Below are 24,868 nucleotides of genomic sequence, written 5' to 3' on the forward strand. Positions count from 1 at the left end.
GTGTCGTTTTCCGACAGCGTGATTCGTTTAGAAGCATCACGTGACGCGCTCTGAACAGCACGGAGGGACTTTTAAAAATGGGGAAAGGAAATCAATTTAAATCCTCACATAAAATAAAACAGCAACTTTCACTTGCTAGACAACAAAAGACACAAGACTCACCGAGCAATAAGATCCCTTTTGAGCTCTATGCACAGCTCCAAAGGCAGCTCTTTTATTTACTGACAAACTGATTAATCCAGGTGTGTCTGAGTAGTCACAATGGTCAGACACACCTGGATTAATCAGTTTATCCAATAATGTAAAACAGGAATAAAGGAGCTGCCTTAAGTTCAGGAAGTAGAGCTGTGGATAGAGCCAATTTGTGGATTTTTTGCAATAGAGGGCCCTAGTTTCCTAGACCGAGCGAAGTCTAAGTGCAGCGCAGCTTCGCCACGCCAACGAGGCGTGTCCAGGTCCATTTCACAAGTTTGGTGGGCAGCGCAGCCCGACTTACGCCAGCGCAAGCCCTCCCCTCGTCCCTCCTACCGGCGCAAACGGCAAAGGGGGAGGAGACAGGGCGGGAGGGAGACAGGAGGAGGAGAAGTGGGATTAACACAGCCGATTCGGATCTTCACCAATCAAATGAGCTCCTCTCCTCACCTTTAACTGCGCCGCGGGCGATGCGCGCTGCAAGTTTGTCATTTTATACTTTGACATGGACGGAGGAGACAGCGACGCCAGTGGCCGAACCTCTCCCAGGAGGAAACAGCTGTTTTGGTCCGGAGGTCCGAGCTCAGAGTGGCCGAATAATGAGTTTACTAATATCCTTAATCAGGTTTGATCTGATACACTGAGAACTGCTGGCCAGAGTACAAAAAACCACAACAACTAATAAACTAATAAAGAAACTCATATTTATTCACACCCTGTGTAAGCAAGATGAGGGGTGTACACTAATCACAAAATAAACAAACACCATGCGGGATGAAATCAGCATAAAGGACGCTCTCTCTCTCTCTCTCTTTGTCCTCCTCTCTTTTTTTTCTGTGATGAGATGCTGGGTATAGGCTATATACTGACTATCTGATACCGAGGATGTTGTGGTGGGCTAAGAGAGATGATGATTTGTGTTTTGTTTTTCATTACGGCTGCGTGACGACGGGGTCGCTCGCCGCTAATGAATTAATAAGTAAATAAATAAATAAAGCGGATCATCACAACGGCACAGTGCGTATCTCAACACGGCAGCAAAATGCAGTCATCCACCCTCAGTCCTGCTTGGGACATCCGCAGCTGCTTTTCAGTGCCAGTTCGTCCCTGCTGTGTTAATTCAGGTGGAGTTTCCATTACGCGTGCCGACAGCCTTTGATCTCTGCTTTGATCTGACGTCAGATGTGACGGGACAATCTATATAGATATAAATTCACGTGTTGATTCCATTAGTTGCATTAAATAGTGGTTATTGTGGATATTTATTGCATTGAAATGTGCCTGGAACTGTGGAAATCTGCCTGTGAGGTCTTGGTGACGTGTGTGCACTGCACGTCAGTCAGCCAAACTTCCACTGCACCTGCTGCGCTTCGCCCTGCGCTGAGAATAGACCTGGTTTGAGGTGGCGAGCTTTCAGCGCAACCTCGGCAGGACATTTTCGCACGAAACTTCCGATGCACCAAGCTGAATCTGTGACGCCTCCCCCTGCTGCGCGGCCACGCCTATCTCAGCGCAGCGCGATCTACCAATCTGCCAATCTGACTTTGCGCTAGGCTGCGCTGGTCGAAACTTGCATTACACCGGCTGCGCTACCTTGCGCCACCTGCGCTGCGCCACCAAACTAGGGCCTAGAATCTTTAAAGGCCGTTTTCTCAAAATGAGCTTTTTCTTATACTCTGGACCTGAAATCTCCAGTTCAGCAGCACTTGACACCAAACCTTGTTGTTGTATTCCTGCCTATATTCTGAAGGTTTTTACAGAGTTTGTTGATATATCATTCACAGCCTGATTTATACAACAATTTATACCTAAAAACAGGGCGAAATTTGATTTTTTTTAGGGCTGGTGACAGTATTTTCTCATTTACAGAGTGATAAAAAGAGATATCCAAAATCCCCTCTGTAAAAACTTTTGACTAATATGTCAACAAAATAAAACAAGAATTTTGAAAGTGGCTATCCAATCTTCAGATTTCGGGTCTGGAAATGTACACAAATTCACGCAAATTTAATTAGATAATGTCTAATTTCCATATTCAAGCATAATATTTAAGAAAACATGTATTACAAAAAATAATTGTCTCAATGTAAGTAATAAACATAGACAGTTTCATGGCAATAGCTGTTTATTAATTTTTTACCCTATTCACCTGTACTGTCTCGCCTTAAAAATCATAAAATAGAGAGAAATCAGAACAAAATACAATTCAAAAACAGCAATAAAATGTTGGGAGGTGTGTGCAGATACAGGTTTGGGAGTGAGTCCCAGGGGGAGGGGGCAGCAACGGAGAAGGCTCTGTCTCCCCAGTTCGTTGCTTGGTCAGTGCATGTAGTGAGAGGATGTTTCCTTGAGCGGGAGGGGGTGTCGTGGTTGAGCAGGTCTGTGAGGTAGGAGGGGACCAGGTTGTTGAGTGCTTTGTGTATGAGGACAAGGACTTTGAACTGTATGCAATGTGTGATGAGGGGCCAGTGCAGGTTTTGGAGGACGGGGGTGATGTGGTCTCAGGGGCGGGTGTTGGTGAGCAGGCAGGCAGTAGTGTTCTGGATGTATTGAAGTTTATTGAGGAGTTGGATGGTGAACCATAGAGGATACTGTTAATGTTCTAACTCACACACTGTAAACTACACATGAACACAAGAACACACTAACACAATTCACCAAATCACTACAACACTGACACATCGTCTTCAACAGAAACCCTTATGGGTCGTTCAGACCAAAAGCGTCAAAAGCGTCAAAAGACGCTCTTGACGCTTTTCCGCGACGCTGGTGGTCTGAACACCCTGGCGTTTTGACGCGCGTCAAAGAAGTTGACGTCGGTTGTGGTTGGTCATCCATTTAAAGGGGCCGCGACATCTACACTCTGATTGGTTGCCGCTGCTCCGCATCATCGCTCATTAGCATAAAGTTCAGGAGATTTCAACTTTCTCCTGACGCTCTCGCCGCCAAAACGCGACGCCAACGCCTTTGCCGCTCTTCAACGCTCCTCGACGCTGGTTCTCATTGAAAATGAATGACTTCCGGCCACCGCGACGCTCTCGACGCTTTCGGTCTGAACGCACAGTTAGTCATATAAACACTGACAGCTGATGGAGTTACACAAACTGAAACACTTTACATGTATCAGCTCTTTTACAACAAGGTGTTGTTCTTCTCACACACTGACAATGACTCTTCACTTTCCACTCGTTTCACCCAGTCCTCATCAACTAAACTATCTTCTTCTTTTATTCTTTATTCAGAATGGTGAACTGCAGGTTGTCAAAGGTCAGCTCTTCTTCTCTGGTCTCAGCTCTGAAGTCCAACCCCTCCCATCTGAGAGAACTGAACCTGGTGTACAACCTGCCGGATTCAGACCTGAAGGATCTTCGTGCTCTTGTGGAGAGTCCAGACTATAGACTGGACCTTCTGGGGTCAGTAAAGGGATGGATCAGTCTATGCTGCTCTCTTCCCTGTTGTCATTCTCAGTATGGATTATATTTGGCAGGTCTTGTAGATGTCCAGGAGTGAGGCACCAATGACCTTTCTCCCTGTGCTGCAAGGTTTTTTTCAGTTGGAGGTGGTCCAGTTTCTAAACCACACAGTGATGCAGCAGGTCAGGGTGTTCTCTGTGTCTCTACAGTAGAAGGAGCACATATTGAGTATTGGCTGCAAAGCAGCAAAGGAGCGGTGATTCCTTTTAGATATTTAGCCTGGGGTGTTTTGCATCCTGCTACATGGGCTTTATTGGCCAGTGATGTCATGTTGTTGGTCCAGGAGAGGTCCTCTGTTACATGCACATAATGTTACACATCTGGTTTAATCAGTGACAGGTACAGTAGGCGTGCTATTCTGGGCTAGCTTCCTGTTACTGATATCAATAGCAAATGTTGCTAATGTTGTTACCTAACTGTTAACATTGCTGTAATGTATCATGGCAGTGCTGACATGTGCTAGCTGAGACTGGTATGTTTTTTGTTGACATTCAAGTTCACAGTAATTGCAATAGGTAAGTCAAATACAAAATAATGTGCAACAGCTGGAATATCAGGACAGCACTGACCAGATGCTGAACTTCCTCTAGAAGTGGTTGCTTTGCTCTTCTAGACCTGATTGAGCCATCTTTTCTATTTTCTTTGATCTGATCCTTTAAACGTCACCTGTTCCAGTTTAGACCATAGTAAACATGGTGACACGTGGTAACCTGGTTGAACATGAGACTTAAAGCTCTGGTTGATCCTGGTAAATTTGAACCTTCCTTTGTTTTAATCACTTGAGATGTCCCCACACCGTGCTTTCCCCCCCAAGATATCAGATCTCCTTTTGTTTGTTACCCATTTGTGTATTTTAATGTGGAGGCCTCTTCACCCTGCAGGATGCCCCAGGTGTGAAACACACCCTCGGCGGTCGGTGCCAATACCTGCAGCAGACAAAAGGGTGTGAAAACACTGTCTGGGTATAGGGTCGACCCCTGCAGCAGACAAAGGGGTGTGGAACACACCTTAGGGGACGTTCCTCAGGTATAAATGATTAGGTCTCCCCATTCTCTTGGTCTTTTCCTTGCACTTTCCTTGCAAGGAAATAAAAGCTTGTCAGCCGGCAGAAGTCTCTATTTCATTATTCACCAACAGCAAACAGCTAAAAATTTCCACGACAATCCCAAAGGTCACTGACTAACACACTGATCAGGATCAGTAAAAACTCAGCTGGGTGAGTCTGGGATCATTACAGTTTGGTTTAATATAACCAATTCAAACTCCCTCTGACTCTGTCTGTTGTGTTTGTTCCTACAGGATCGGCCATGGCGAGATGATTAAATCTTCTAAAGACAAAACCTGTGAGTACTGAACCTCTGAGTCTATGCTCATTTCACCAGTAGTTTTGTGAATGGCATAATATTGTTTTTTTTTATACTTTCTTTTTTGGCTTGAACACAACAAATGAAACAAAGGACAACAGATAGGGTCATCATGAGAAACATAAAGTGATATTTCAATTTCTATGTCTATGAGTCTTTCATATCAGAAACTGTCCTCTGAAATCATTAATTGTCTTTATTTTCATTGACTATCTCCTGGGGTTATGATATGATAAAGAGAGTAATAGCAAACACTGATTTCTGAGATGTTCCTTGTTTCTTCTCTTTCAACAGGTGATTCAAAGTTGAAGGTTTCTGAGGATGACACAAAGCCAAAGGCCTCTGAGGACGACTCAAAGCTGAAGTTTCCTGGGAATGACTCAAAGCTGAAAGTCTCTGAGGACAATTCAATGCTTAAAGCTTCTGAGGACGATGCAAAGCTGAAGGTCTCTGAAGATGACACAAAGCTAAAGAGGTTTGATGAAGACAGCTTGAAGCTTGAGGACAGCTCAAAGCTGAAGGTGAGAGAAAAACCTTGTATCCTGATTTTCAAGACAGATTTAGGGGCTCAACATATATCTCCTGTGCTGGGAACTTCAGTGTGTAGAAACAAACTCATAGTTAAGATTGTGGTTTCAGTCAGCACCAGATGGATCATAATGATCATAATGATCTATTTTAACCACGTTCTTCCACTTTTCCGGGCCCTTGTCTCAGTGGCAAGGAGGTTAAGTCGAGGGTTCCAGATATAACGATCTGTCTGTTGATCTCCCACTACATCCTACCTTCACTCATGCACAAGACCCCAAGATTCCTCAACTCCTTCACTTGGGGCAGCAACTCACCCCCAAACCAGAGAGAGAAGCAGTGTTTTCTGGCTGAAAACCAAAGCCTCAGATTTGGAGGTCCTGATACTCATCCCTGTTTTCCTCTTCTCAGCTAAGCCTTGAGATCCTTCCCATGAATATCATGACCAGGATCAGAGACAAGGGACAGCTTTGGTGAAGTCAACCTTACACCGCAAATACATTTGGCTTTGTTCTGAGAATCCAGACACATGTCACTCTTTGGTTGTACATGGACCGAATGGCTTGTAGCAACGCACATGTTACCTCATAGTCCTGGAGGACCCTCCACAGAGTGTCCAGGGGAACATGGTTGTAAGCCTTCTCCAAGTCCTCTACACATTTGTAGACTGGCTGGTCAAACTCCAACAAATGCCAATGATCTACATCAGGACAGAATCCATATTGCTCCCTCTGGTTTGACAATCAGTCCGAGCCTCTCTTCCAGCCCACTGGCATGATATTTTCCAGGGAGGCAGAGCAATATGTAATAGTTAGAGCACAAAACCCTGGTTTGCCACTTTACAGGTATTGTACCCACATACCCGTGTAAAACAATACATTGTGATTAAGTGTTAAAATCACTATCAGGGCAAGAAACCAGGACTTAGCAGAAAAAACGAGGCCATCTCAGCCATGAATAGGCAGCTTAACACAATCAAAAACTACAGACTTTAACAATACTTTAACAATAATTGGCAACAAAAGTAATAAACGCAAAGGGGTCCACACACGGACAGACAGATTTAGATTCCCAATCCGGTCATTGCCCTGGTGCTCGAGCACCTATTGGAGGCAGGGCTTAATTTAAAGCAGAAGTAAGCGGAATGTTTGTGTTAATATAAGTCTTAAATAGTTATATCTTCCGACAGCAATCACTTATATAGAGTGTTTGGTCTGAAACACGGGTCTGTCAGTCACTCTGCTCTGCTGTAAGCCGAGGAGAAAACTTCTTGCATACTTCCTTGTATCCTACAAACTTTATCCAATGAGGAGAGAGAAAGGCATGAAGGGCTGTGTGTGCAGCCAAGGGATGCGCGTCAATGTGGTGACGTAGCGACGAGGACCAATAGATCCATGACGAGGGCGGGGACTGCTAACTCTGACAAGAAGTTAGCCAAACGACCGGATCGCTTACTTCTGCTTTAACCCGCGTGGATGCAGGACCTCTTCTGTCAATCAAAATCTGTAAATAAATTCTGAGTAATATCACATTTTAATTGCACTTGTCTGTGTCTTATTTCTCTCTCAGGACCGTGGAACCAATCTGTTGGCTTCACTCAACACAATATATTTTCAATTGTAGTAAACCAGCTCATGTTGTTTCTCTGAATTGCAGCAGTCGAGCTTCACACCTGAACTGGAAACTGAATCTACACATTTCTCATACAGGTAAACATGCAATATTCTCACCAAAGGACCTTCCTCTTCCTTCACAGTGTCTCCTGAGCCACAGTCAATGCAGCGTTGGTCTCATGGTCGACTGTCTGAGGGAACATCAGACTCAGGAGGAACACAATGTTTTAGTCAATATTGAACCTTTTTCATCTCAGGGTCTGAGGTGGTCACTCATCCTTCTGTGTCCTACAGGTTCAGGTGTCCTTGTCCAGGCCAGTTCCAGTGTTCTTCAACTGGACTGGTGTTTGTTGTGGCTCAGGAGGCGGAGCTGCTCTACAGGACTGTCCAATGGGATGAGAGCCTCCTCCACTCAGTTGGCAGGATGGCTGCAGGACCGCTGTTCAATATCCAGTGTCCTGAGGATGCTGTCCGCCAGCTCCACCTCCCACATTGTGAAACAAAGGAAGGTGAGCTGTGATGAAGTGATTGTGTTTGTTGGTTAGAGCAAAGGTGGAGAACTAATGATATAACTTATGTTGTTGGGAGGGAAGGGACTGCACATACGAAAAACCATCAAGACCATCACTGACGCGGCAGAAAAGGCGTGGAGATGGCTGTGGATCAAGCGGGGAGGTCCGTGCACATGCCACATAGACACAAGCCGGGGCCTGATCAACCCCGACTGGCTTGCCTGGGCGAGGGTGTATGATGTTGCGAGACCCGAAACACCCAGTGAACCCAGGTCACATCAGTGACGATGTGTCTAAGTTGCACCGAAAGTGTATATCAAAACTGTTGTGTGACCATGTAATTGACATGTACATTACATGAATATAATGGAAAATCAGGGCACTATCCATCACCAGCCTCCTGATTAATTCCCTGATGTTGACAGTGACTGAAATGATCACTGCTGTTGTAACAATGTTGTTGTCTCTGTGTTTCCACAGCTCTTGAAAAAGGAGTTCTGCTATCTGTCGCCCACATCACTGATGATGGAATGAGCTTCATCGAGCCACTGGAGATCACAGACACTCATGTGATCGTCTCTGTCCCTCATCTTTCTGCCTTTGGCCTGGTCTGGGTTCAGGATCTTATATGGAGGGTGTGGAACATCATGAAATCAGTTCGCAGTCAAATTCTGCTGTTCCACCAACCAAACTTAACGGCACGGGGGCAATATCTCAATGTGCTTCTGCTGCCTCATAACGTCCCTGTGGATGAGGTAAGGCTACTGACCGAAGTGTTAGACCTTCACTTTGCTTCACTGTCCAAACTCTTCACTAACAGACCTGATGTCGTGAACCAACACCAATGTCTGGGTGTCGCCTTGCCACCACTTAAGCAAGTCTTACACAAACATTCACATGAACTCAAGGATGAAGGTCAAAGATCAGTGTGACCTCAGAGGACTCTCTCTGTCCTGTAGGTCCAGCCCAGTAGTCAGACTCAGGCCCGACTCTAATTAAAATGATCTGATTGTTCTCCAGGTGAAGGCGAAGCACAATAACTGTGTGTTCATCATGACGCCTTCTGAAAGCACACTCATCAAAAATAAAACTTACACAGTTCACTGTCCGCACGCCAATAGAGTCCAGCCTAAGGTGAGTGTTTCAGACTAAAGCTGATGTGTTTCCTCAAACTGCTGTCACTCACCTGGAGACACTGACACATGTGCTGCTGCTTTTTTTAGAAAAAGGACTTTGACCTGGACTATGGACCAAATTACCACCCGACGTTTCAGATCATCCTGCCTTCAAGCGCAGAGGAAGCCGATGTAGAGGTCCGAGATGAAACAGAGACAGCTGTGTGGGAGTGTCAGATTCCTCTGTCAGGTAGCCTAAAGTCTTCATCCGCCTGATGTAGATCAGACTGATGAGTGGTGTCTCTGTTCTTATTGGGTTAGGGTTATCAGATCATCTTCTGTCTGCTTTTATTCCGTGATCCATTATAGAGCTCCGGGAGCTGACGTCACGCTGACGTCACGCAGCCCCGAAACTGACAGCGACGCCATTTTGGCAGGAATCAGCAGATTTTCGTAGAGTCGATACAGGGGAGGGCCGGGTGCGGAACGAGAGTAACAAAGCGATTTTCTCCGAGCCCATACAAGTTTTACATGTATAACTTTGTCAGCATGTAGTATGACCTAACAGAACTGCAAAACATATTGAGGATACGTCTTACTTTGACCGAGTTACGTTCAAGAACCAGCCGTTTTCAGTGACAGAAAAAATTCACTCCGGTGTAATTATTTTCGATCGATCAGCTGTGTTTACCGTTTCAGGTGTCATATAGTTATGATGGTTAGACGGATAAATTAGTCCTCTAACACACCCTAAAGCTTGACATGTCAGGGTTTTTCAGTATAGAAACAACTAGGTTTAAGTGTCGGGAGTCACTGTGGGGAGTAACAGCTGTCATTTCATCCCTCTGCACACTGACAATGAGCCTGCCTGTCACTCTGTCGGTACTGCGATCACACTGTGTGTGTTACAGGATTAACTAGAAAATTTCCTCTCGGGAAATTTTGAATGGGCCGCGGGGCTACTGCCGATTTTGCCATCTCTGTCAACATGGGAATCAAACCCACGATCTTAAGCACAAGACAGAGCTGATCAGACAGACACATGATCATCTTTCTATAAGCACTGATATGGAGGAGCTGTAACCACATTAGGTTAACTGTGTGTGTGTGTGTGTGTGTGTGTGTGTGTGTGTGTGTGTGTGTGTGTGTGTGTGTGTGTGTGTGTGTGTGTGTGTGTGTGTGTGTGTGTGTGTGTGTGTGTGTGTGTGTGTGTGTGTGTGTGTGTGTGTGTGTGACACCAACAAGGTTTAACTTTAAAACCAGATTAAATCATGGTTTAAGTTTAAATTCTGTTGCACGTTAACTGTGTTTTAATCACATGAAGGTGTGTGTGTGTGTGTGTGTGTGTGTGTGTGTGTGTGTGTGTGACTGTAATCACATGAAGCTGGCTCTAGAGTCTGTGTGTGTGTGTGTGTGACTGACTTGACACATAGTTATGGTGCGTTCCAGGCAGGCTTTTGAACCCGTAAGTCACGACTTCAAGTCACCAGTTACGAGTTTGTAGCGTTCCAGGCAAGTTACGAGTTACGAACTGGGAACTGGGAGTAGATCGATCTAGTACGAGTTCACAGGTGGGAAGTTACGAGTTTGACTGAACATTCTAACGAGTAACCATAGGAACAGGTCGGAAAAACACGAGTTACGAGTTGCCTGGAACGCACCATTAGTTAGTAGCTGCATCCTGTGTCAGTCTGATTTAGCTGTGTCTGTGTTTATAAACATTTAAACGAGCGCCAGGTGGATTGTTTATGAAGTTAACGAGCTCTGGCCTGAGGATCAAAGAGGTTACCACGGCGATAGGGGCCCCCGCAGGCTGAGACAGACAGAAACGTGGAGAAAAAGAGCCATTTTCTGCCTCTAAACCGGTCTCACATTTAGGCTTAGCATGACAAAACGGTAACTCCTATCAGAACAAAACACAGATCAACGTTGCTCTAAGGACTTAATGAAAATTTCGGTACGATTTGGTGTTTCTACAGTAAATATTTTGGCGACGCTGGCAGTTTTAAAACATCAGGCCGTTCTGCTCCTCTCAGAAAATATTTGTATTGGACTCAATGAGGAGCAGAGACAGACGTGGCCGCACTCAGAGGCTGATTCTGTCAATTCTGTAAGTCTCTCTGATATTTTGAGCACATGACATGAGAGATAACAAGTTTGTCTTACAAATTCTGAAAAAATTATGTCTGTAGAGTGTAAATTGTGGCCGTGCTGACAGTTTATCCAGAAAAAATACAGAATGTTTCTTCACTCTCTCCCACTCTAACCGATGATGTCACGCACTCTGACACGAACATTCCATGCAATACACACCCATTATAAACTCATAATTTCTCCAAAAATGATCATGGTCATTGATCAGGGATTGATCAAAAACTATATGACCTATCAAAACGTGGAGTAATACGACAATACACAAGACTTGTGTCTACTGTTTAAAGTTTAAATGGAGTCTCTAGGTGAAAGTATGCCTGAGCAGTAGACGTTTGTTAAACTCCAATGATTGGTCTTTTTCGCTCTTTTTTTTCCGCCCGTCCCATTGACTTACATGCAAAATTTTTGCGCAGTTTTTCGCGACTATGTCGCGAAAAATTTGTAAACTGTTGAGAAAAGTAATAGCACAGCGATCCCGATCAAGACGCACGTTTTGATATATAATATGTATGTATAATATGTAGACTAGTAGCGAATCGAAATCTGGCCGGAAGTGGAAAAATAACTAGAAAAAACATTTCCAAGAATGGAAATGGTGTGAATGCTGGAAGCAATGCTGAATGAGCTGAAGAAATTGTTGAAAGAAAGAAAGAAAGAAAGAAAGAAAGAAAGATTGAAACAAGAGAGAAAAAAGAAAAGGACAGAAAGAAAGAAAGAAAGAAAGAAAGAAAGAAAGAAAGAAAGAAAGAAAGAAAGAAAGAAAGAATCAAACAAACAAAGAAGTAAAAAGACAGAAATGGAGTGAAAGAAAGAAAGAAAGAAAGAAATGGAGTAAAAACAAAGGAAGAGAAAAGGAGTAGAAAGAAAGAAAGAAAGAAAGAAAGAAAGAATCAAACAAACAAAGAAGTAAAAAGACAGAAATGGAGTGAAAGAAAGAAAGAAAGAAAGAAAGAAAGAAAGAAAGAAAGAAAGAAAGAAAAAAAGAAATGGAGTAAAAACAAAGGAAGAGAAAAGGAATAGAAAGAAAGAAAGAAACAATCAAACAAACAAAGAAGTAAAAAGACAGAAATGGAGTGAAAGAAAGAAAGAAAGAAAGAAAGAAAGAAAGAAAGAAAGAAAGAAAGAAAGAAGAAAAAGAGAGAGGGGGATGATAGATAGAAAGAGGTAGATGGATGGATGGATGGATGGATGGATGGATGGATGGATGGATGGATGGATGGATGGATGGATAGAGAGGGAAGGATATAAAAAGTTACGTAAAATACAAATGAAGGAGTAGAAGAAAGAAAGAAAGAAAGAAAGAAAGAAAGGAGACAGAGGGGTTAAAAAATAGGGAGGGGTATAGATAGATAGATAGATAGATAGATAGATAGATAGATAGATAGATAGATAGATAGATAGATAGATAGATAGGACACATGTTAAAAGCTGCATCCTATGTCTTGGCTCCACCTGTAATTGTACCACTATTAATAGAGTTGGAAAGACTAAACGTCTGAACTTAAATTCATGAGAAAAATATAAATTGTTGGAGATGTTTACATCAAAAGTATAAAATAATTGAGAGCCTGATGAATTTGAGCTGAAAACCTGTGCGTGTGTGTGTGTGTGTGTGTCTGGGTGTGTGAGTCTGACGGTCTCTCTGTCTGCGTGTACATGTGCAGAAAGTAAAACTGTTAAGCGCCACAAAACTCCTCTCTCCCTAATGATCTGATTGATTGGCAGCCTGCCCTCAGAAGTTACCATGGCGACTACCATGCTTACATTTTACTGTGTGGAACAGTGTTGTGTTTGTGTGTTTGTCTGTTTGTGTATGTGTGCATGTGTGACTGTGTGTGAGTGTCTGTGTGTGTCTGTCTGTGTGAGTGTGATGCCTATGTTTGTGCGTGGACATCCTCTGTCAGTCTGGTTTATCATGTGTGTGTGTGGGGCTGTGTTTAAAAACATCTTAACGAGCGGCCAGGCTGCACCTGCACTGTTCTATTAATAGACATGATAACGAGCTGGCCGCTACAGCTGGACCAACTGCACACAGAGCAGAGCAGAGCAGAGCAGAGAGATTTGAGCTCTGTGCAGCTTCCGAAAACAGCCCATAAAAAGAGAACCTTACCTCTTATCAGAATGTGCTGTCCTGACCATCGGGGCAAGGAGACCTTCCTGAGCACATTGATGTGCATTAAATGTTTGTAGGGCAAAAACTTTTCTCAGGGTCGCAAGGTAGAAAAGGGGGGCATTTCTGCTTTTCTAAAAAAATCAGCTCCTACTTTTATATTGAAGTGGATGAGCCACTGGAGCGGGTCTAGCTGGACAATTAGGCTCACTGAGACAATTCTGTAAGTCTGTCTGCTGTTTTGAGCACATTAAATGAGACACGACAAGTGTGGCTACAAACCAGTGAGGAAATCATGTGTCTAGAGTTTAATTTGTGGCCGTGCTGGCAATTTATCCAGAAAAAATCCTGAATGTTTTTTCGATCCCTCTCACTCTAACGATGATGTCACTCACTCTGACCCAACCCCATACACACTCATTGAAAAGTGTGAAATTTGTCAGAAATCCTCATGTGCTTTTAAAGGATTTATCTCAAAAACGGTACAAGCTATGAAAAAGTTGTACATACAGGATGAATACATTAGAAGTTTGTCTACAGCTCAGAATTTGAATGAAGTCTCTAGCTGAAAGTATGTGGACGCTTTAAAGGCTGAAAGAAGTAAGAAGATTTGAAGAGTTTCAAGACTGTTCCAATGCATTCTCTATGGGGAAAAAAAATCAGAAATAGTTGAATATTGCAAAAAGTATGAATAGTTGAAAAGAGAAAAGACATAGCACACCTGTCCCGAAAAGGCTGAACATTTTGATATTTGAATTGTTGAAATAGCACAAAGTATGAAGGACTAGTTACATGACAAAGAAAGGCAGAAAATGGCCGAACCGAATAACAATAGTGTGAATGCTTCCAGCATTCACACTAACTAGAAAAGGCATTTCCAAGAATGGAAATGGTGTGACTGCTGACAGCAGCTGAACGCTGTTGCAGAATTAGCAAATAGTGCAAACAGTGATCACCATACAAATGTTTGACCAAGGTCGGACTCGAACCCACAACCTCATGGTCAATAGACTTCCACTCTGCCTCTAGGCCACAGTGCACACAAAGTTGCAGAGACTGTTGTCTGTTGATGAGCTGCACTCTGTCTCACTCTGACATCAAGAAAGCTTGAGAGTCAAGCTTGAATGACTTAGAATGAAAATTTCTGTGAATAATTGTTATTGAGGCAAGATTTGAACCAGTAACCTTCTTAAAAAAAAGGTAAGGAAAGTGCAGAAATTAGCCACACCAAGTAAGACTTAGAATGAAAATTTCTGTGAATTTCAGGCTGAGAGCAGCAGTTTCAACATGAAGCAAGTTATCAGAAGTCAACAGAGGATGACTGGGAAAATAATTCACTATAATTGTTATTGAGGCAAGATTTGAACCAGTAACCTTCAGGTCTCCAGCTCAGCAAGCTAACCACTAGGCTACAGGCAGAGACAGTATGTTAGTGGCAAAGAAAACCTTTAATAAGATGATCACTGGCTCCTGCTTAAAAAAAAAGGTAAGGAAAGTGCAGAAATTAGCCACACCAAGTAAGACTTAGAATGAAAATTTCTGTGAATTTCAGGCTGAGAGCAGCAGTTTCAACATGAAGCAAGTTATCAGAAGTCAACAGAGGACGACTGGGAAAATAATTCACTATAATTGTTGATGAGGCAAGATTTGAACCAGTAATCAAACCCACAACCTCATGATCACTAAACCTTTACTCTGCCACTTCACCACAGAGAGCACAGACATAAGCATGTTGCCATTGTAATGTGATGATGTACAGAGAGCTCTCTGGCTGCATTTAAAAAATATTTAAAATTATTATCTAAGTCTCTTTGCATTTTTGACCAGAATTTTAGCCAGAAGACAAGTGTGGCTACAAAACTGGAGAAAATAATTTGTCTAGAGTTTAATTTGCAGAAAAAGTTTAATATTTTAAAAAGTATAAATAGTTAAAAAGAGAAAAGTAACGCCGATAAAGTTCAAAAAAAGCTGCACGTTTTGATATATGAATTGTTGAAATAGCACAACACCTAACACACTAACCATATGGCCACAGAGAACCTGAGTTACAATGAGCTTTATACTATGAGGAATCAAAGACTGTCCAATGACAGCTGAATAATTGGAATCAAAAGTCAAGCAATCATGTGAAATGACTGAGGCAGGAATCGAACCCGTGACCATATGATCACTAAGCCTTTACTCTGCCACTCAGCTACAGAGAGCACACTGCTGTCAAGACTGTTGTCATTCATTGTAATGTGATGATGTGCTGCAAACTGGTATGAGTAATCAAGGAGATAACAAACACCTGTAACCAATTGAAGGCGGGGGAGGAGAGCAGAATTCAACATAACATAACAAGAATTCTTCCCTTGGATTCAAACCAGTGACCTTAGGGTTGGCAAGCAGTTACCCTAACCCCTACACTACAGTGGAGTTGTCAAGAAGGGAGGTTGAGACTTTGATGAATGTGAGATTTTTCAATGATGCTTAAAACAAAAAGAAATTAATATAAATTAGCCACACCAAGTAAGAAGAGGACTTTTTTGTGACCTGTGACTATTTTTTGGTGAATTAAAATGAATTAAAAAGCACTTAACAACAAGTTACAAAGTTGAGCTCCTTCTCCTGCTGATGTGAAAAAAATGCATTGAGCTGAATGAGAGCAGAGAGCTCCCTGGCTGCATTTAAAAAATATTTTAAATTATTATCTAAGTCTCTTTGCATTTTTGACCAGAATTTTAGCCAGAAGACAAGTGTGGCTACAAAACTGGAGAAAATAATTTGTCTAGAGTTTAATTTGTGGCCGTGCTGACAGTTTAGCCAGAAAAACTCTAGAATGTTTTTTTGCCTCTCTACACTCTAGCTCTGCTCGTTAGACGCAATACACACACATTATAAAGCTGAAAAAAATCAGAAAAAGTTAAATATTTGAAAAAGTATAAATAGTTAAAAAGAGAAAAGTAATGCCGATAAAGTTCAAAAGAAGCTGCACGTTTTGATATATGAATTGTTGAAATAGCACAAAGTATGAAGGACTAGAAGAAGACCGTAAAAAGGCGGAAGAAAATGGCCAAACAGAAGAACAAGCAGTCACACTAATAACTAGGAAAAAATCCACACAATAACAGTAGTGCCCGGGGCGATTGCCCGCGGCCCTAATTAAAACACACAACGTAACGTAAACAATGTGACTGTATATGTAGATAGTGCGGGAGGAGGGCAGACGTGGATCGGTGGACGAGAACAGCTGCATAACATTTTGGCAGTAAAATGGAAGATTTTAAGCCGTCTGTTCACATGATCTCACTTTAATTCCAACACATTGGACTTAATATATATAAAAACTAAATAGATTAAATATTACCGACCCTTATAATGCCCCCGGGGTGCTTTTCAAAAGTATCTCCGGCCGCCGGTGGACGTCCCAGACCTGCAGTATGCGGACACAGCTAAGTTAGGCTACCTGGTCAACTTTGCATCACGCTGCTCTAAAAGCATACAAAAGCGGTTACACATAGACGCAGTCTGGCTTTGTGATGAACGTCCAGCTGTGGAATCTACCAGCAGAAACCTGCTGTATCCTCACTAGAAGGGTAAGTGTCGTATCATCCCAGGTAATGCAGTGTAGCATGGCTAACGTTAGCTCGTAGCTGTCCGGGGTGCTATGGGGTGCCGGCCGGGAGCTCTCCCCGGTGCTGATCAGCCCGCGGCGGATGCGGCGGTGCGCTGCGACCGGCTCTGGGTCAGCTTGGAAAGGCTGGAGGCGAAGGAGACTCACATCTTATATGTTTTTGCCTCTTTCTTTTCTTTTTGTCACCGTCTTTCCTGCTTGTGTCATTTTGTGGAGCACAAAGAGCATAAAGCCGGCTTATATGCTTGTAGAGTAGTTGATCAGATAGTGTCCGGATACTGCAGGTCTAGGACGTCCTGTTCGGCGAAAATATTTTTGAAAAGCACCCCGGGGGCATTATAAGGGTCGGTAATATTTAATCCATTTAGTTTTTTTATATTAAAGCAGAAGTAAGTGGTCCGGTCGTTTTCGCTAATGCTGCGTTCCAGGCAGGCTTTTGAAATCGTAAATTACAGCTTCAAGTCACAACTTACGACTTTGTAGCGTTTCAGGCAACCCACTCGTGTTTTTCCGACCTGTTTTACCGGTGAAAGTCACTATAACGGCCACTCGTAACTTCCGACCGGTGAACTCGTACCAGATCGAACTGGTACCACTTCACGGTCGGAAAAATACGAGTTTCCTTGAACGCACCATAACAGTCCTCGTCCCTACGTCGCCACATTCACGGCGTTCCTTGGCTGCACACACAGCCCTGCATGCCGTTCTCTCTCCTCATTGGATAAAAACTGTAGGATACGATAAATGTTTTCTCTTCGGCTCAGAGCAGAGCAGAGGGACTGAGAGACCCGTGTTTCAGTCCAAACACTCTATGTAAGTGATTGCTGTCGGAAGATATAACTATTTAAGACTTATATTAACACAAATATATCACTTACTTCTGCTTTAAGTCCAATGTGTTGGAATTAAAGTGAGATCATGTGAACTCAGACGGCTTCGGCGCTTATAGTCAATGCTTCCACGCTGGCCAGTTTCCTGCCAAAATGGCCGCTCGAACGCTGGAGGTCACGTGGGGTCCGGAGCTCTATTGTTGACAAGTGAGAGTCAAACTTGTGGGAGTCAAACCCAGACACTGCAGTGAGGACTGAAGCCTCTGCCTACAGGGCACCTGCTTACTGCTGGACATTCTACAGAGCCCTTAACTGAGAGAAGCAAACTGGACAAGACAGATTGTTTTTCATGAGTGGTTCCACCCCTACATTTGTTATTGAATTTGCTTCTACAGCACATATGTGTTTTTTGAACACAAGTATCTTTCTTGTTCACCTTCCAGCTCCTCATGCAGAACCAACTCCAAGTGTCTCAGCAGTAGAGAGGCTGAGGTCTACTCGGACTGAGTTCATCAAGAGAGTGACTGAACCAGTTCTCCATGAGCTGCTGGATAAACTCCTGGACTGTGAGGTGGTAACTGACGGTGAAAGGGAGTCTGTTGCTGTGATAGCAAACAGGGCAGACAAAGCTCGAGAGGTGATCAACACCGTCCAAAAAAAAGGAGAAACAGCTTGTTCAGCTCTGATCAGAGTTCTGTGTGAGGTGGATCCCTGCCTGTCAACACAGCTGAAGCTGAAGTAGAAACAGTCCATCAGCTGTTTGTTTTTGATACCAGAAGAAACTAAATGTATTTTAGTGTTTAAGAAAAGGAATAATAGAAAATATTAAAATTATAAGGGTATCAGGCACATGCAGAGTGGAGGACGATGGGTGCTGGAGCACCTGCCCCATTGCCCCTTGATGTCCAAAGAGCCCTTTAGTCAGTGCCTCTTTTTTTCTGTGTGTGTGTGTGTGTGTAAGCCTGCCTAACATAACAACGTAACATCATTTTGTTAAATGAAATGTGGCTACCTTCAGTCACATAGATGTGCCCTGGCATGACCCTGCAGCTGCGAGAGTCAATCAATTAAAGTGAATATAATATGCAATGTTGTGTCATCAGACTACGTGGACAGTCAGAAGTAAGCGGAATGTTTGTGTTAATATAAGTCTTAAATAGTTCTATCTTCCGACAGCAATCACTTATATAGAGTGTTTGGTCTGAAACACGGGTCTGTCAGTCACTCTGCTCTGCTGTAAGCCGAGGAGAAAACTTTCCTTGTATCCTACAACCTTTATCCAATGAGGAGAGAGAACGGCATGCAGGGCTGTGTGTGCTGCCAAGGGATGCGCGTCAATGTGGTGACGTAGCGACGAGGACCAATAGATCCATGACGAGGGCGGGGACTGCTAACTCCATCGGCTGACAAGAAGTTAGCCAAAACGACCGGATCGCTTACTTCTGCTGAAAACATTAATTAACCTTGCATTTTTTTTTGTAACTTCACAACCATGAGTGCCAGAGCAGCACACACCGAGTCTCTCAGTCAGACCGACTCAAGTGCAGTCCGACTCGCTAGCTAGCCAAGCAAAAACCTTAAGTAATAAACTTAATGTAGCCCCCATAAATTTAACATAGTGTATATGGTTTTAAGTGTTGTGATTTTTGCATGTAGTAGCATATAAATGTCCACAAGGTGGCGTATTACGCTCACCAGTGGGTCCAGAAATCTGCGGTAGAAATGAGGAAGAAGATGAACGCAAGTGTGAATGCAGCTTTTTGTGAGCAGCGTGGAGTGAATGTTGATACGGTTAAGTTTTATGTTTTTGCTGTCCGAGAAGAGGTTAAAGTTGTTCGGGACGACGTTGTGTTGCCAGAAGATTAAGGAGGATAACTGTGTTTTGATGACTATTCTCCGGTGAGTGTGTTGTGTTTTCAGTGTTAGCTTTAACTGTGTTAGCCTGAGCTAATTTAAATGACCGTGAATGATGAAAAAACCAATCGGAGAAACGTGATGTGTTTGGAAAATGCATATCGCTGTTGATTTCAAGATGTAAAAGAAATACTGCTAACAGAAAAATAGCCTTTTAAGTTTTATTTTCTTGAAGGCATCCCACACAGCAGGAGACTCCGACGCGGATCCGCATTCAAGTCACCAAAGCCGCGTGACTGTCACATTCGTTTGGCCGCCGCCTAGAGGATCAGCCCCGCCTCCAGGCAGAGCCGTTATTCTACCGTCAAACAGCGGATCCCGGACGGACCCGTGTCGGACGTGTGGACACGGACGCGCCTTTACTGTAACGGTCGACCACAGTAGTCCACACCGAGCCGAGACTAGAGGAGTCATCTTTCTTTGCTGGGACACGGTTGTGCTGAAGCCTCTAGTAAGTTTATTGATTTATTGATGTATTGCGACATTCACAGTAAACATTGGCCTTTGTGTTTTTAATCGTCATGTATATTAATGCTTGTAATGACGTTGTTTGATATTAGCACTGTTAGAACTTTTGTAGTTTTGTGCAACAGGCTAGGTTAGCTTCTAGCTGAGATGTGATGATGCACGTCTGTAGCTATTTTGTTTTAAAATGGGATAGCAATTTCGGGAGAATATGTTGTGGTTGTGTGACTAAAAAAACACACATTGTTGTTTGGTAACGTTATGGTTATCTGTTTTAATGTATCGCAGCTGTTATGCTGTGTAACGTTAGCCTATGCTAGCGGTAACTTAAGTAACTTAGCTGCTATTTCTCCGACCTCGACCTCCCATTTCCTCGATTTAAGTAGGCTATGCCCGGTGTTCCGACACCCAGTAAGTACGAGTCGCCCTCTTCATACACATTACGGTGTTTTTTTTTTTTTAAATAATTATTTTCATTTCTTTAAAACTAACTAGCCGTTAGCGGCTAGTTAGCCGGCTAGTTAGCCGCTAACGGCTAGTTAGCCGCTCGGCTTTTATTAAAAAAATAAAAAACACCGTAATGTTTATGAAGAGGGCAACCAACTCCAACGGTACGGAGTTTAGAATGACTTTTTTAAGCCTCTCTTTGCTCCTCATGTCTTAATTCTCCGTGACTTTTCGCTAGCCGAGCGGCTAACGGCGCTGTTGTACATATCAGCACGGGTGTGATTCGGTCGTAGGCACGAGGCCGCACACCCGTGCTGATATACAGTACAACAGCACTCCCTCTGCCTTTATTCATCCCACGACGGGGAAATTCACAAGTTACAGCAGCAGTACAAACACACTCACACATGCCATGCACACTGGCAATATTAATGTTTAAGCTTGTCAGTGCTTTATGATGATTAATATATGCTGAGAAACAAGATTGTAAATCAAGCAGGAAAGACCAATAATTTGTGTTTAATGAATCAAATATAATCAGATATTGTTTTGGTCATAAATAGGCTATGTTTAATTCGCTGGGGAGGAGGGGCGGGCACACAGCTTTTCTTTTTTTTTTTTTTTTAACTTTTTTTTTTAAATAATGAGGGCTGTCATTTTTGCTAAGCTTAAGTCAACTAAAGTTAGCTATTTTGTGTCTTCTATGTCCTGCCTTGAGTTTATGTTGTCTACACACCCACATACTTGACTTTTTTTCAACATTTTTTCTATTTTTACTGTGTAGATAATCCTCCAGCTAGGCCAATATTTGACATGTCTCTGGGTGCTGCTGTGTAGTGGTGAGTATTAGCCTACTATTCAATTGCTTTTGTTGGTTTTAGGGATGCACATTTTGAATTTTTTTTCTGACTGATGATAACCAACGCTTGTTAACCGATATGATTACAATGCTCTCGGGGGCGATCACTTTTTCTCTTTTGCGCAGCTCTGTTGTAACAGGTGATGCAGATCGATGTCCCTGTAGGCTACATTTGTTGTCTGACCTTCTTTTATGATGTTATTCCTTTTTTAATATTGTGAGTAAAGATAATTACTGCAAGTCCTATTGCCTTTAAGATTCTAATGTTCATTTTTTTTGTTGAAACTATTTTGGAGAGATATGTCTAATAATCAGTCTTCATTACAACACAAAATAATATGGCACCACAAACTAAACCAATTTCCATTTGTCTTTCTTTCTCTAGTGAATGTGGCAGTGTAAAGGGTGTTCAGTTGCTGTGCAATATTTGACATGTCTCAGGGTGCTGTGTCAAAGGCTCTGCAGTAGTGGTGAGTATTACTAAATCATTTGTTGTTTTCTGAGTTTATTGTTTTTTTTCATTTATGTATATTATTTTTAAACAATTACTCAGTAATGAAAAAGAAATAGGGGGCATCATTGCACCAATGGATGAAGTAAATATATTCTCTGGGTTGGGGGTGTAACAACTGATTGTCTTCAAGACAAAAATGCCTTTTACCAGGACAAATGAGAATTTTCACAGACATGAACTCAAACAACACAACTTGTGCCTCTGCTTTTCTGCCGTAGGATGACGACGTGGATCTGGGAAGAGAATGCGTCCTAAAGACCCTCTGCGTTTACCTGAATGAGGACCCGGAGAATCTATTGAGAGAGTATGTGGTAAGTAGCTATTACTTAGGTTTAGTATGTTGAGATGTTATCTTTCGTATTTTATATAAACTTTAAAACATCTACTCATTGTAATTACTTTACAGTCAGCTAAGTTGTAGGATAATATGGTAGTGATCTTAATATCAAAGTGTGTGTTTATTTTTCATTAAAGGGATAGTTCGGGTCTTTTGATATCTATCTACTTGTTTTAGCACAGAGCTAAAGGGAGAGCTTTATGAACCTGATGTGATGCTGAACCTCATCAGATGGAGTTCCATAGACTGTAGGAAAGAGGTTAGAGCAGAGAAGAGTGATCGTTGCAGCGCAGTCCATGGTGGAAGATCAGACCAACAAATATACAGACAGACAGCGTGCATCACCTCCAAGGATGGTGCTGCTGGAAAAAAAAAAAAGAACAGCACTCCTCTGCAGCCAGCTGACGTGTAGCTCACCTGCAGCTGTCAGAGGATCCTCGCTCTTTCTTTAGCCTGGCGTTTGGATGCACTTTGTTCAACATTTGAAGATCTAACCACCATCTGACCACCGGTCAGCTGAGCCAGCTAACAGAGTGGACGTGGCTGGTGTGTAGGCTCGCTATTTTATAACGGCAAGAAAAAATAATCGTCCTGATAGTGTGTGTACATTTGTCGGGCTGATCTTCCATCACAGACTGCGCTGCATTACTGATCATCACCCGGTCACCCTGTCTGTCACAGCTGCAGCTGTGGTCTAACTTCAGCTTGTTGCTTCCCTGTCCCTCCTCTCTGTGTCTGCCCGTTCTAACTCCATCTGATGAGGTTCAGCATCACATCAGGTTCATAAAGGTCTCCCCTTGGCTCTGTGCTAAAACAAGGGATGGCTTCATCACTTGTGTCATAATCAGATATGTTTACGTGAACTATCCGAGCAATAAACTCCATGAAACAGCTGATGGAAATGCGCACAGCCGTCTACAGGCGGCAGCGCGCAGTGATACGGAGGGAGAGAAAATAGCAGCAAGCGATTGTGAGGTCAGACTTTTTTGTGGACAACGGTTTTGTGATGCAAATGTATCACTCTTTTGAACGCATATTGTTTTGAGAAGTAAAACGCTTTATTTTTGTGACCCCAGCCAACTAACCGGACTACATTCGTCAGCACCGCAAACTCTCAAAGTGTGAGAGAGAGAATTAAACATAGCCTATTTATTATCAGTTACTATGACCAAAACAATATTTGATTCGTTAAACATAAATTGGTCTTCCCTGTAGGATTTGTTTTATTTACAATCTTATTTCTCAGCATATAGGCCTATTAATTATCATGACAACATAAAGCACTGACGAATAAGCCTAAACATTGATACAGGACTCTGTAACACAACTCATCACACATTCATGCTCTCCCTGTGTGATCATCTAGGAAGCAGACAGTCTGAGGTTGAAGTTTAGGTGACACTGTGACGGGTCTCTGTACGTCTTGACCACATGTCAGCTGGTCAGCTGTAGTAGAGGAGAACTCAGCTGTTTTCAGCTCCGCCGCACGTAGCGTTTTTTTTTTGTTTTTTTTAGGAGCTCCGGTATATTGCGGCTTTATGCGGGAGGACACGTGATAAACTACAGCTGATCCAATGTATTTATCTGAGCTTGGTCACCGTGAGAGGCACCGGTCGCTTTTAGCTGCGTTCATATGCTACACCTGACGCTGTGCAGCACACCTGACGCAGGACAGGGCATTTTGACAGGTCTGCGCTCACATCAGCTGTGTTTATTTACCCTCACCCTGTCACATAAGCGATCAGCTGTTTTTTTTGTTTGTTTTTTTTTTAACGTTTGATGTCTTTTTTTCTTTTTGCTCGAAATTAAACATGGTATGACCTTGACTCCCTATATATCTGTCTGTTTGATTACAGGTGCTGTAAGAAAAAATATAGTGACAGGTCAGCCACAGATGACGAGGTGACCAAACACGCCATCCACCTTGCGGCAGATTGTGCAGAGAGGAGACGTGTCCCGCCTCCATCCACGCGAGAACTCCAGTAGCATGTACTTTAAAAGAATAAACAATATTTGTATTGAACTTCTTGTCGTTCACCAGTTATTCATTTTCTGATATTTTAGCTTCACATTTCATTGAAGTTGTAGCCTCATTTTGTACAGTAAGTTGATGTCTTGACTTGAACCTTTTCTGTATATTGACAATAGTGTTGGGTTAAAAATGCATGGCAATGCAGATTTAAGCTTGGTGTAGAAGTCTAGGCTAGGCATAGTTATAGTTTTAGTTTAAGCTATTTTATGGAGATTTTGAAAATGATGAACGGGTCCAAAACGGACCCGGGCCAGAGGTTTTTTTTGCGTCCGTTGCGGATCCGCGGCGGATTTGCGGGTCCCGAACGGACCCGGGCCAGAGGTATTTTATAAGTCCGTTGCGGGTCCCAAACGGATCCGGGCCAGAGGGTTATTATGAGTCCGTTGCGGATCCGCGGCGGATTTGCGGGCCTCCATCTGAGGTGTGTGTACATTTGTCGGGCTGATCTTCCATCACAGACTGCGCTGCATTACTGATCATCACCCGCCGCGGAGGTATGATTTAAATCGCGGATGCGGACCGGATGCAGCGCGGATCCAGGACGGGTCCGCGATCCGCCTTCGTAGCGGATCCGTCACGGAGTGCAAGTGGACTCCGATACGGGTCCGTTTCGCGGGTCCGTTCCGGAAGCCGCGCTACATCCGCGGCGGGTCCGCGGCGGACTCCTTTTGCTATGTGGGATATGTATTTTGTTGTGACTGTGTGAAAAAAGTAAAGATGAGAAAGATATCAGAGAAAAACGAGCTGTTGCTGCATAGTTTAAAGAATCAATATGGACTTTAAAGCAGAAGTA

General features: G+C 43.1%; 1 long non-coding RNA gene and 1 pseudogene across 2 annotated transcripts in view; both read left to right on the plus strand.

The window, feature by feature from the left end:
* LOC146963110 (NACHT, LRR and PYD domains-containing protein 12-like) overlaps positions 1–18,489 on the plus strand; it is a 59,597-nt pseudogene extending 41,108 nt beyond the window's left edge. The window contains exons 11-19 of the transcript XR_015035149.1: positions 3,435–3,659; positions 4,924–5,008; positions 5,324–5,550; positions 7,214–7,266; positions 7,465–7,679; positions 8,163–8,437; positions 8,703–8,816; positions 8,906–9,047; positions 17,951–18,489. The product of XR_015035149.1 is annotated as an NACHT, LRR and PYD domains-containing protein 12-like (transcript). The remainder of the gene's footprint in view (positions 1–3,434; positions 3,660–4,923; positions 5,009–5,323; positions 5,551–7,213; positions 7,267–7,464; positions 7,680–8,162; positions 8,438–8,702; positions 8,817–8,905; positions 9,048–17,950) is intronic.
* A 1,274-nt stretch (positions 18,490–19,763) lies between these two features.
* LOC146963111 (uncharacterized) lies at positions 19,764–23,971 on the plus strand. Its single transcript, XR_015035126.1, has 5 exons — positions 19,764–19,872; positions 21,118–21,172; positions 21,578–21,662; positions 21,925–22,017; positions 23,900–23,971. It is a non-coding gene; the product is annotated as an uncharacterized LOC146963111 (long non-coding RNA).
* The last annotated feature ends 897 nt before the right edge of the window (positions 23,972–24,868 follow it).

This window comes from Trachurus japonicus, chromosome 23 (assembly GCF_045865225.1).
Source record: "Trachurus japonicus isolate A0001 chromosome 23, Traja_1.0".
Lineage (NCBI taxonomy): Eukaryota > Metazoa > Chordata > Actinopteri > Carangiformes > Carangidae > Trachurus > Trachurus japonicus.